General features: G+C 37.5%; 1 pseudogene; it reads left to right on the forward strand.

Moving 5' to 3' along the window:
- The first annotated feature begins 13,411 nt into the window (after positions 1–13,411).
- On the forward strand, positions 13,412–13,904 carry LOC118710292 (annotated as a pseudogene).
- Positions 13,905–14,238: the final 334 nt, after the last annotated feature.

Consider the following 14,238-nt stretch of genomic DNA (forward strand, 5'->3'; position numbering starts at 1 on the left):
CAGGAAATACTACAAAAAAAAAAAAAAAAGAAATCAACCAAAAATTCACACTAAACCTAGCATCTGATCCTAATGCCTCCGAGTGCACATGCTTCATTCTCACCTCAGTGGGTGGACTGACCTAGAACCATGCAACATCATTCCTTCACTCCTTCTATGGATTCTATCCCATCATCCTGCACTGAGAACACTGCACCACTCCTCCTGCATCATCATTTCTTTCCTTTCTCTCCTGGGTCATCCCCCAAGAGCATACAGATAGTCTCTGATAGCTCCCGTATTAAAAGGAAAAGGAAAAAAGAAACTTCCTTTACTACAACTACTGCTCCATTTATTACCCCCACATTTGCCACAAATTCTTTATGTTCTTGTCTCTACTCACAAAGACCCACGATAAATCAACTAGTAATCTTATTGGCTTTAAGGTATAAGTCAATATCGCCATGTCTCAAAAGAATTACTGCAACCACTTGAATGGTTTCTAAGAATCTATCTGTTCTCTTCAGAGGCTGCTCCACAAAACAGCGAACGTGATCTTTCTAAAATATAAGTCTGGGAATACCACTGCTCTGCTAAAATCTCACTTTGTTCAGAGCAAATTCCAAATTTTTATATGGCCCACAATACCCACATGATGTAAACACCATAAACCCATAAACTTTTTCTACTCCCTTTCTTTTCTCATTTCTAACCTGTTGGTGTTTGTGGGTGTTTTCTTTTCTTTTTTCTTTTTTTTTTTTTTCTTTCTTTGTGTGTGTGTGTGTGTGTGTGTGTGTGTGTGTGTGTGTGTGTGTGTTTTCCTTCTAATTTCTCTCCTCAAGCTTCTAAACTTAGGCTTCTTTATAGATATGCCCCTCCTCCATATTTCCACATTATTTTTTTCTGTATTTCTCATTTCAGATCCCTGCTCACAGGTTATGATGTTATCTAGACCTTGCTAATTGCACTATATTAACGAATAGCAAAACTTCATTTCTTCCTAGCCTTATTTTCCTCTGAAGCACTTCTCACTCTCTGATGTATTATATAATGACTTGCTCATTTCCTTATTGTTGAGAGACAATTTTACCATTGGCTGCCAAATGCCTACTTAAAGTTGCCTGGTACATACAATATGTTTATTGAATATCTATTGAATAAATTATTTTGATAAATACCTCATAGTAAAAATTTCATATGGAATTATATATTTCATCTATTATATGATGGACATGGTGTTGTAAACTTGTAACAAGTTGTACTCCAGGGTGAATTGTACTGAAGCAGGGGTTTCAGTTTCTTATTGGTTGAAATAAAAGTTTATATAAATATACTTTCTGAGACTGATCTTCTACATTAATGTGCAAATGACGCTATATTGATAATGCTAACAAGTCAGTTATACGTGATTAAAGCTGGTGAGACACATTAATGTTTAATGAAATGTATCATAAAAACACTTATTTGTATTAAAAAATAAAAGTTTATGAGAAAAGGCAACATCTTTAATGTGAATGCTTTTGAAACTCTATTTTTTGCCATATCTCTGGAAAGAGAAATCAAATATAACAGGTATGTTGAATAATTTTTCTATTTTGATCTATCTTACAATGGCATGTAAAAGCCAGTGCCTTTCACCAAAGTAGCCTCTCAGATTTTATCGTTCTCCTTTGATGGCCTGTCCTTAGCCTCAAATCTTCAGGATGTGAAGTTTATATACTTTAAATGATAATAGAGTGAGAATAATTTTATATAACATCTGCCAGCAAGAGGTTTAATAAATCAATTTATAGCCATATATATTGATTGCCCTTCGAGGGTTCTACTAACTATGTAATATCATTCTTTTCAAAATGTTTGTTCTGATTTTAACATGGATTAAGAGCATTTGACTAGGTTTATATTTTAAGAGAAGAATTTCATATCTTTGGAAATGGATCTTTAAAATTCCCCTGGTAAGTACACTTTGTTCATTTCCCTTTTTAGGATGAGTTGCTATTTAAAATTATTATTATTAATGAACTCCTTATCTTCTAAGAATAAAGTTTTATGTCAGAGAATATATCATTTTTTATTCTTATTACCTAGCATTATGTGTGCTGCAGATAGTAAGTGCTAATTGAAACTTGAATAAATAAACATGAACTATTTATAAGTAAATAGATTTTCTGCATGTCATTTAATTTTGTATTGGCTTTATTTGCTATGGCAGATCTAAGTAACTTGTTTATATGTGGACTTACACAATAACTAGAGGTCTGGTGCAGAAAATTCTTGAACTCAGGGGGCTCTCACAGTCCAGGATCCCTTGAGGGATGTCTGACTGACATCTTAGGGAGCAGACCTAAGCCATCAGTCTGAGGTTAGCGAGGCTCACGCCACTACTGCTGTGAGCCCGCCTTCTGGCTGAGCGGCACTACCTCTATTGGAAAGCACTGACCACCAGGGGGGCAATTCCTGCATTGAGCATCTGCCCCCTGGTGGCCCCCTGGTGACCAATCATTCCACTGTTCCATCAGTTTGCATATTAGCCTTTTATTATATAGAGCCAGAAGCCCAGTGCACAAAATTCATGCATGGGGGTGGGAGGGGCTTAGCTAAGCCCGCACTCTTTTACAGTCCAGGAGCCCTCAGGGGATGTAGGATTACATTTTAAAAAAATCACCCTGTACTTAATTTTCTTACTAACTCCTTTTAAACTCCATTCACTCTCACATTCTGTTTCTTCTATTTAACTATTTTCCTGGCCTCACCCCATTTTAGCATCCTTCTCTTTCCTGCCTTCTTTCTCTCTCCCCCTTTGAACCTCCTGAAGCCCCTCTCTTTCCCTCCCTCCCTCTTCTATTCTCTCCCTTCATTCCCCATGTCTGTCTCCTTCTTACTCCTCCCCCCTCTTCCCCCATTCGCCTTTCCCTTGTGAGCCTGAACCCTGCCTCCCTCCCTCCTTCCCTGTTGTTACTTTCCCCTCTCCCCCCCATGCTCACTGGCTTCTCTTTTAAACCTTCCCCTTTCCTCTCTGGGACCTGTTTCCAGACTCCCCCTGCGCACACTGCAGTCCTCCTCTCATTCTCTGCCTGGGACGCCCAACTTCTAGTCAACAAAGTACAGTTAATGCAGCACCAACCTAACCCTGGCCAGTGTCTTTGGGGTCTAGCTCTTCGGGATAAAAGCAGTACCCTCCTTAGTGTCTGACTCCACCCCAGTACCCTCCTTAGTGTCTGCACCTCCCTCCCAGCTCAGGGCGCCTGGTCCAGTAAGAGTGGCTGAGGCCCACATGGCCTGGGTGCTGCTGCTTCGAAGCAGGAGTTCTTCTGCCCAGAAGGCCTTGGACTGTCCACCCCTCCATCCCAATAGCCCACACTTCGGGCCACCACCCTCCTCCCATGTCTGGGTGGGGCTCCCTGTTCCACACCACCTGCACCCTGCCCCTGGCTAGCACAACCCCCCTTGGTTGCAATCCCCTCCCACATTTCCTTCCCTTTTCCATTCCTATGTCTTTTTCTTCTTCCCTTTCTGTATTTCTGTTTCTCCTCTCAGCCTGTCTGCATGCAGGCCTTCATTCCTCTCCCTCTCCTTTCTTATCCCCTCCTATCATATCGTATCCTACCAACCCCAGGCCTTGCAGCTGCCTGAGCAGGTGGCAGGGACGCAGCCTGCTGAACTGTTGTTATGTGATGGTGTCCTGGACAATTTGCATATTCCTCTGTTATTAGTATAGATTACATGTGGAACAATTATATAAAACTTAATTACAATATAATTTATTTTATAGTTGGGAATCTGAGTAATATAATTAAATATTAGAGAGATATATAGTTTATTTGTTTTTTTCCAAATCTTCACTGCACCTGGCCTTGACTTTGTCATTGAAAAAATAAAGTGGGAAAGACTGTTTTAAAGTTCTTTTCCAATTTTAAAATTTCATTACCTCAAAGTACAGGATATTTAAAAAGTTGCCCAGTCATATAGGGCTCCATTCCAATGCATTTAATTATAGTCTACTTTTTTCTCATCTTATTTCTCTCTTAATGTAATTACAATAGGCCAATTCAACCCCAGGCCTAATAACTTGTTTGTAATGTGATCTTGGGTAAGTTACTAAATATGTCTACAACCCATTCTTTCTATCTTCAAAATTAAGATGAGTATAGTATCTACTTCATCAAGTTGTAAAAATTAAATTATATATGATTTATAAAGTACATTTTCACAATGTAAGCAACCTATAAATTTTAGCTGTATTAAGTGTATCAGATTTTTTTCACCTCCTATTCTGTTGTTAATTTTCATTTATGTATTTATTCATCCAACATTTATTGCATTGCTCTGAATTCATTTATTTAGTCAACAAAAGAATCTCCATATTTTTCTAGGAATCTGGAAGACAGTAGAGACAAAATCTTTCTTAGTCTTGTGGAGATTAAATTTTGTTGAAGAAGACAGACAATAAACAATACACATAATACCTGAGTAAATTATGTAGTTCATAGAAGTTATAGGAGCATGGGGAAAAAAGTAGAAAGAAAAGCAAAGTAATGAGACCCCATATTCAGTAAGGATAGAACACAGCTTTAAATGGTGTGGTCATAATAAGACTGAGTGATGAAGTGACATTTAAACAAAGCTTAAAGGAAGTAAGTAGTAAGAATCCACATAGGTCTATCAAATGTTTTCACATATTGATAATTTGGGGCTAGATCTTTTAACAGGTAAAAATTGTCTTCAAAGTACATTTGCACTGACAATATGGTTTAGTGGGAGGACATCTTCTCCAAGAAAAATTCTAAAACTTCCTTGAGTATATAACAGTCCCTCTTATATGGTCCCATGTGCATAGAGTATACTCAATCTATTTTTATTCTTGTTTTAATTATTTTAATAAAAACAATTTACCAGTTGCCTAGAATTTATTATTTATTAATTAGTAAACAATTGACTTAATTGACCTGCTTAAACTGCTGAGATCAAATAGTGATAGATAAGAATTTAATGAAAACAAGATGATCTGTAGTCAGCTTTTGGACTTGCTCTACTGTGAAATAGTTACATTACATTACAGGTATGCTATTTTAAATGAAGAGAAAATTCCTTTAAGCCTTGATACTCACTCATCATTTACACATTAATCTGCTAATTTTTTTCTTTCAAAGCATTTCCCTCATATGTATTTGAGGAACCTCAAAAACATTACTTATTTTAAATTGTTTTTCTCTATGGAAGACATTATTCTCTGGCTTTTATTCAGGAAAATCTGACTTACCAATTAAAATCAATTGGAAATTTTATCTATGAGTATTTAACTTTTTAATGTATTTAAAAAAATTTAGGATATAAATTATGTGCCATTTTAAACTTGATTAAAATATGTAACTGTGTAGGACCAATAGCAAAGTAGGACAAAAAAGAAAGGAGTTAGTCCATACAAATGGCTTTAATTTGTAAAGAGCTCAGTATTTAATGCTAGGAGTGTTGCTAGGAATAGCTCCAGTGACTGGTGCTACAAATGGTGAACCGGTTTCTGAGCACAACAACTTTTATGTTCCCAGTTGCCCAAAGCGATCAGATGCCACATTTTTCTTTCAGGTAGTATAAATTTAATCAATTGTAATTGTCTTAAAAGAAACACAAAACACCAGAGCAAATCTAAGCAGTCTCAGGCTACTTTTTTTTTTTTTGCCTGACTCCTGAACAGCACAAAAATATCTTTGTTCATTCACTGTTGATAAGATCTAAATACTGAGCTCTTTACAAATTAAGGTTATTTGCTATGAACTAACTCCCTTCTTTGTTGTCTTAGTTTTCTATTTGTACTATACAGCTACATAGTTTTATCTAGTTTAAAGTGGCACATGATTATCTTCCTAATATTTTTTAAATAAATAAAAAAATAAATAATCATAAATAAAGTGTCCAGTTGATTTTATTTTTTCTAATTGATTTTAATTGTTAAATCAAATTTTAAAATTTCTTGAATAAAATTCCAAAGAATAATGTCTTCTATAGTGAAAAACAATTTAAAATAATGTTTTTAAAGCTGAAAGTTCCACATCAATAAAAATTATGTAACAATACATTTCTAACTGGATAGATATTTTTATGATTAAAAGGAATTTTTAAAGTATGACAATTGAAAGGCATATATATTTGCCAAAAGGAAAATTATCATGATAGTTAAGTGGGACTGTAGGTAATTTTTCTATTTCTTATTTTCCCAAATTTTTCATATACTGTATTTTAGTAAAACTACAATAGAGAAAGCAGAGATTTTACAACACAAGAAAGATTAACTCTGAAGATTTAACTGGATAACATTTGAAAAGTTATTTAACCTCTTAGACTCAATTTCTCATTTGTAAAATGGGAGTTAAGAACATCTATCTCATAGTATTGTTAAAACCAATGATATAACATTGAAAATTTCCTCTGTTTACTTTAGCATATTCTATTGCATGGTAGTAGAGTTAACAATATGTTAAGAATTTATAAATAAAATTTAAATGGAATCATTTTTAATTCAAACTTATTTTAGAGGCCATCTCCAAGGCTAATAGTCAAGCATCATAGGTGATGCAAAAATTTTGCTCTTCATGATAATTCTAAGAGCTATGTATTACTGGTATTTTACTCCTCTTTTTCAGATGATAAAAGTGGATCTGTAAGGGATCAAACAACTTGCCTAAAGTAATGTAGTAATTAGTCTTTCACTCATAACAAATTCATGCTCTTTAAACAACCTTTTGCTAGTCTATAAACAGTACACAATAACAGCATGTATGCATCTGCTTGCCTCCTTCCCCAAGTCTCAGGGGGGTGATAAGAGGTGGTTTCAGTTGTATCTGTGCACATGGGGTCTGTTTTATAGCTAACAATCTCTGACATTAGAAACTCTCTTATCTTGTCAGAGGATTGTTAGCAAAATTGTCCTCCTCCCCTCCAAAATTAGATATTTTTATAATCCTGGAATATAAGCAAGGGAAGCAAAAAGACATTCTCTATCTTTATTATTCTGGTTTGGCAGCAAATGTACTGCCTGGCACACACATACCAGTACAAAGGGAATTAGTTGGCACACAAAGACACTATGTAGTCTCTAAGATGCTGTCCAGGCATCATTGGAAAAACAGTAGAGGGCAAAACCTGTTATAAGACCTGTAGAAACATCATGCAAGATTCTCTCTCTCTCTCTCTCTCTCTCTCTCTCTCTCTCTCTCTCTCTCTCTCTCTCTCTCTCTCTCTCTCTCTCTCTCTCTCTCTCTCCCTCTCTCTCTCTCTCTCTCTCTCTCTCTCTCTCTCTCTCTCTCTCTCTCACACACACACACACACACACACACACACACACACACTCCCGCCTGTCACAACAATTGGGTGTAGTGGGTATCACTGTCTACTTTGCTCCAACTTGGTTCTTGAGAGCACTTTAGGTCATTTAAGAATTTGCTATAATCTCACTGAACCCCTGATCTAGCTGTTATTCTAAGCCTCTGCTGCAGATTTACTTCATTCATTGCTACATGGACCCCTATGGTCATTAGCACAACTCACATACCCTCCAAACTCTCCTTAGGATTTGAAAAAGAAATGAAATTGCAGCTCAATCACTGTTTTTCTTGTTGATTTTGGCAACAAGGTGGAATAGGAGCAACTTGTCAGATAATATCATTGTATAATCTATATGCAAATATGAGCAAGTGCCCTTTATTTTTAGGTAATCCTTAACCTATACGTCTACCTTTCATACAGCTGAAGGCCATAAGGGGAGGTCAGAACCTAAGTGACCGCATGCCTCTGTCCCTAACCCTTTCCCCACCATGCACTAGGAGTTGGACTTCATGTTTCAACTTTTAATCACCTTTTTGTCAAAAGTATATCACTTCATCTATCTATCTACCCTGTTTCCCTAAAAATAAGACAGTGTCTTATATTAATTTTTGCTCCCAAAGTTGCACTAGGTCTTATTTTCAGGGGATGTTTTATCTTTCCATGCTCTAGGTCTTATTTTTGGAGGATGTCTTATTTTGGGGGAAACACGGTATCTATCCATCTATCTATCTATTTATCTATCTATCATCATCATCATCTATCTATCATCTATTTACCTATCATCTATCTAATCTATATATCATCTATAACAAATGCTATTATTTGAGTTATCCCTTGATTCTTTTTGTTTATAGCAATTAGAAAACCCTTGTTCTCCTGTTATTTACAAAGTCTATCTTTCAAGCATATTGCCTTACAGGAAAATCTTTATACAGAATGTCAAAACCTGAATATTATTAGTACTTTTATTTTATACTTAATTGATGATGAAACAAAACTTTAGCTTCAAATCTTGCGTTGAGTAGGGAAAATGTCATATTCTGGTGTTAAAATAAGTAAAAATCTCATTCAAAATGGAGATGAAGTTGGGAATCCAAGAAGGGAGAGTTTTCACACATGTACTGCTTGTGCCACTATTGCAACTTACATAGTCAGCACCTATCCATTCAATGGGGAGAAGGAAGAACTTCTTGTTACTGTATGCCTCAGTATCAGCCAACTGCCCATCTCTTTCCCCAGCAATAGCAATCAGCTACCACCAGCCACTAATGAAAGACCACCCACAATCTTATCTTAAACCCTGCAATAGCTGACTTATTTATTTTATTTATTTTATTTATTTATTTACTTACTTCAGAGTGGAAGGGAGAGGGAGAGAGAAATAGAAGCATCAATGATGAGAGAGAAGCATTGATTGTCTGCCTCCTGCACATCCCCAAGTGGGATTCAAGCTCAAAACCCAAGCATATGCCCTTTACTGGAATTGAACCCGGAACCCTTCAGTCTGTAGGTTGGTGCTCTATCCACTGAGCAAAACCAGCTAGGTCCTGACTTCTTTTTTATCTCCTTCGGTTTGCCTATGGTTTACCATAGTTTTCATGTTCTGAATTGCAATTCCTCTAATATTCTCAAATAGACTTGGTTACCACTCAAATAACCTTGCTTCTTTGTTTTTAAGGTTGACACCAGAAAAATGCAAAAACTCATGTCACTCTGTCACTTAAGATTAACCTATTTACAACTAATAATTTATTACATCTTAGCTATCTAGGTTGAAATTCAGGACCACCATAGTTGGCCAATAATCTAACCTAGCATTGTCTGTCTCAATTATTGCACCAGAGGATTATTTTGTTTTTCATCAGCACTATAGTCTATATAAGTGCTGGTTCCACTGTTTTGAGTGGGAAAAATTGGATGCAGTTCTCCATAAAATGCTGACAGGAAGACTACCCTTTGACTATATTATGATCCCCTCTCATGGCTTCTTCTTATTCCTATTCCTAGTGCTATGGACATGAACAACAATAAATTCTAAAAGCTGTATCCAATGTTCTAACTGCTATCCATATTTAACCATTTAACTTTTTAAATATATTGGTTATGACCATGCTCATTAATTGTTAACATTATATTTTTTGGTACACTGTGAAAATGAATCAATTTGGTCATTGAAGCACTCAGTTATTTTCAGCTGCTGAGCACTCATTACTATCCTCCCAGATGCTCAATTTTATATCCATTTTTATCTTCTGCATTCATTTCAATATAATGAATACAGGCAATAATAATTTTAGAAAATTAGCATCTCTTAGCAGCTTCAAACAAATCACTCCCCCTATAGTTTACGTTACTATTCTTCTTTGTTTTAGAATATTCAGAAGAGATTCTTGAATATTCATACATTTTTGCTTTTAACCATGGCAAAAAACACAAAACATTGGCAAAAATTCCACTCTAGAAATTAGGAGGCCTGACTTTTCTCTTGGCCTAATAATAACTAAATATAAAACCCTGAGAAAGAAACAAGCTGTGTGAAACTGTTTTTTCATCCCTAAAGTTAGGAGGTTGAATGGATAGTCCTAAAGTCCTTTTCTATTCTATAATCCCATGGGATTATAGAATATGATCTTTTTATATATATATATATATATACAACATCATATATATATATATATATATATATATATATATATATATATATATATATATATATATATAAAATCTGTCTATCTATCTATCTATCTGTCTGTCTGTCTGTCTGTCTGTATAAGCCCAGCAACCGAATGAAAGGATAACCAGTCAACCAACACTATGACACACACTGACCATCAGGGGGCAGTCACTCAATGCGGAGCTGCCCCATGGTGGAAGCAGCCGCTAGAAGGCCCAAGGTGAGGCCGAGTCCCAGCACCTATCAAATACCTGAGACAATTCAGACTCTGGCCTGACCCTACCAGCTGATGCAGGCCCTCTAATTCAGCGTTTTTCAACCGCTGTTCCGCGGCACACTGAGATGTTGCCTGGTGTGCCGTAGGTGCAGACAAGACAAGAATTTTATAATTTTTCACTATTTTGTTTACTTAATATTTCATAATAAAGTAATTATAAAATACTTTCTTTGTGTTTATTTGATTCCTATTCAAGAGAATTACTTTATATATAGTCAATATAGGCACAGAGTTAAATTTTTTAACATTTTCTAATGGTGGTGTGCCTCGTGATTTTTTTCATGAAATAAGTGTGCCTTTGCCTAAAAAAGGTTGAAAAACACTGCTCTAAGGTATGTTCTAGAAAGAGCACGGGGAGCTGGCATAGGTGGATGGCAAGAGGGGATGTGACTGTGCTCTCCCCCCCACCCGGCTGTCCTGATGGCTGAGGATCCTGGAGCACAGCTGCCCTGAACATCCCCCATGGTGTCACCAGCCTGACATTGCACATCAAGGACATTCACGGAGTGACTTTGGGGTACAAAGCTCTCCACCAAGCTCCTCCAGAACACAGAACACACCTTACCCAAGACATTACTTGGAAATATCAGGTCAGACTAATTTCTCATTCAGCAACCGCTCAGAGGGCAGATCCACAGACACTTGGCTGACCGCGATGAGTGGGGCTCCCACAGCCAGCCAATCCCCACAGGCCACGCCCCCCACCAGTGTATGAATCCATGCCTCTAATTTATTATAATTATGTATCTAAATAAAAGTATAATTTATAAAAAGAGTAATTGTGATAAAAGGTTTAAATAAATCTAATTGCAATGAATTGGATCGTTAATTTATTCAATGAACATCTCTTGAAGTTGTAAATGCTAAGGGCAGGTAGTCCCTCCTGAGTATATAGTAGAATGAGTGACACACACTTCCTGTCATGAAGAAGTCTGAGTATATTTCGATAGTCCAAATAGAGAGCCCTTATTTGCTACTAAGTCAGAACTAAAATAATCACCAAATTAATTGGAAAAAAATTTTTTGAAGACTTTTTAGCCAACAAGAGCAAAGCAAACTGTATTTAAAAGCTTAATTTAAAAGGACTAAGAAAAATATTTTCATATTTTGTTTGATCACCTAATCCACTCATTCAACAATCATTTATTGTTTTCATACTGGATGTCTAAAAGTTGGTAAACAAAACAAAACAAAAAAATCCCTGCCTTTGCACTTGCTCTTTTGCTCCCTCACTTCATTCATCACTGGAAGCTAAACTCTGTGAAGATGATTCTTAGAATTTGTTTTCTTGGCCTGATCATATTGATGATAATAATGCCAACTCCTATAATGCTGAAGACTGGAGGATGTTCAGTGTTGTAGGAAGAAATACACAACTTATCATTTTATTCTTTATGTTTGAGAAGCCAGTTGTGTTTAAAAGTGAACATGTAAAATTAGCAATGGCTTGTCTGAATTTGAGTGCCTGGAAACTCACTAGGACTGGAGATATAAATTTGGGGTTATTCAACATATAAATTATATATAAAGTTGTGAAGCTTTAATAAAATTGCTTGAGGAGTTAAAACTGACAGAGAAAAGAGTTTTTCATTATCTTAGGAGTTGAGACAGCACTGAATGTGTTATAAATATAAAAAGATAATACATTTTAGAAAAAAAATGATTTGTTTTTACACTTGAGTCTGACTTGAAAGCTAATTTTATTTGATATATCTCTCTTATCGCTAAGCCTCATGGTTTAGAATGAGAATTATTTCAAAGAATTGGAAAATAAAATTGAGGTAGAAGAAGAAAAGAAAACTACCACAGAATAGGTAATGGGGGTACTGAAAGAAGGAATTTACAAGATCAGTGTTATCTTTTATTTAGATTCTCTTCTTTATTTAAGTGAATATCTAAAGTACTTAGTTTCTTTTAGATCATAGTTTTCTTTTTGCCAATAACTCATGAAATATTTCTATGTGAAAATGAAGGGTGTTTAAGATTTTCTTCTCTTTTCCCAAATGATAGAAATGAAATGAGTTACTGGTAAATTGTGTTTCACAGTAGAAGTTAGAAATATTATCTAACTTGTTAACATGTGTGGAATTTATGTGTCTTTATCTGCACTATTGAACTGTAGAGGAGTAGGAAGAAGAATAAAAGTTAAATTGCAGGTAATGTTTAGACATGCATCCATCTTTATTGAAAATAGCCACATTTTCCTACTGGTAATTAGCCCCTATGACAAGAAAGTTTTCAAATCAAGGTGGCGACCAGTTGGGTTAGATGTAATCTGTCGTAAAGAGAGAAGAGCTACCTGCAGCAGGAAAGCAGTTAAGTCACTGAATTGGTAATTTTATAGAGCTCGTAGCCCTGAAACTTTTCCCCATCCTCCTGATCATTTCAACTCTATGAGATGTTGAATTGGAGGCAAAGTTTGTGCATCATATTCAGGTTTGGGTAAGGAATGAAACAGAAATTTACAGTGAAAAGCAAAGAGAGAATACAAGAGTTAAGAAAAAAGAAAATGATCCTGATCAGAACAAATGGAGTTCTTGAACAGCAGACGAAACCATGCTACTGAGCAATGGCAGAAAAGCTCAGAGCCCTCAAAGAACCCCAAGGAGAAAGCACTGTTAAAGAAGCATCATTGTGCGATGGTGTAGAATGAAATAAAAGATGAGCCCGGAGCCATTCAGTATCCTTTGAGGAAGCATAGCATCATGGACAGTGTCAGATACTACTGCTGTTGAGTTTTAGTCACGAAAGATAAACTATGTTTAGTAAACTTTATAATCCTATATAATAAAAGCCCAGAGACCAGAACAACCAAAGACCAAAACCACTAAGGCCCCTCGCTGGGCTGGCCCGGTCCCCCAGCAAGCAGTTAGGGTTGATCAAGAAGGTGAGTGTTTGGGGCAATCATGTAGGCATGCGAGTGGTTGGGGACGATGAGGAAGGCAAGCAGAGCCCCACTCACCTCAAAGAGGGTGATCCAGGCCACAGCCTGCTGGAGGGATGCTAGGCAGCTGTAATGGGAGGCACTGGCGGTAGTGGAGGCTGCAGGGTGGGGCTGGTGCCACCATGGCTCCTGAGTGGTCATGGTGCCTGCAGCCTGGCCCAGGCCTCAGGGTTGCAGCCTCTCCCTGCGGCTTCTGCAGGACTGGACTACAACTCCTGCTGCTATGATGCCTGAGTAGATCCCAGATCTTTCCATAACTGCAGACGCTCTGCCAGGGCTCAGCCCCCTGACTGGACTTTCCAGTCCAGCCCTCACTGCAGAGGACCTGAAATAAGCTGACATCCACAGCACTGGGGCCAGGATTGCCTCTTTGCACTTCCTGGAGGTGAAACTGGGCAAGAGGCCTCAACCTGTGAAAAGTGAGCTACACAAGGAAGAGGAGTGGAGGAAAAGGCACTGGGAAAAGAAAAAAGTGGTGGCAGCCCCATGCTGGAATAAGAAGGAGTGGACAGAGTTTCTTCAGCAGGAATCAATGAGATCTGGAGCTCATGAATGCAGAGCTAAAAACCCAGATGGAGGAGCTGAAGCAGAAGCAGCAGCACCTCATCCTGTTGCTCAACCGGCATCGCCCCAACTGCATTGTCAGGACTGACAGCGATTAGACCCCTGACTCAGAAGGCAACTCACTGCTGAAACAGCTGGAGAAGTGACCATGGGCTGGGAGGAGGAGGAGGTGATGAGGAGGAAGGTCCCAGAGGACTTTTCCTTGCTGCATGAAAAACTCTTCAATGAGGTTCAACACAGCCAGCATCAGCCAAGCTTTTTGGTGAAACTCAGATCAGTCATACCAGGGGAAGAAACCCAGGATGATGAAACACAGGATCAAGTGCTGAGACCAAAGTAGTCCTGAGGTTGGCCTGCTCTGCCTGGGGCCAGGATTGCAGGAGTCAGGACAGAAGCTTTGGGCTGAAGAGATGCCCAACCAGGCAGCTGTGGGCACTTCTCTAGCCTCTCCACCAGGGCACCCACCCAAAGGAGCTCTGA

The sequence above is a fragment of the Pipistrellus kuhlii genome, unplaced genomic scaffold, assembly GCF_014108245.1.
Source record: "Pipistrellus kuhlii isolate mPipKuh1 unplaced genomic scaffold, mPipKuh1.p scaffold_m20_p_1, whole genome shotgun sequence".
Taxonomy (NCBI): Eukaryota; Metazoa; Chordata; class Mammalia; order Chiroptera; family Vespertilionidae; genus Pipistrellus; species Pipistrellus kuhlii.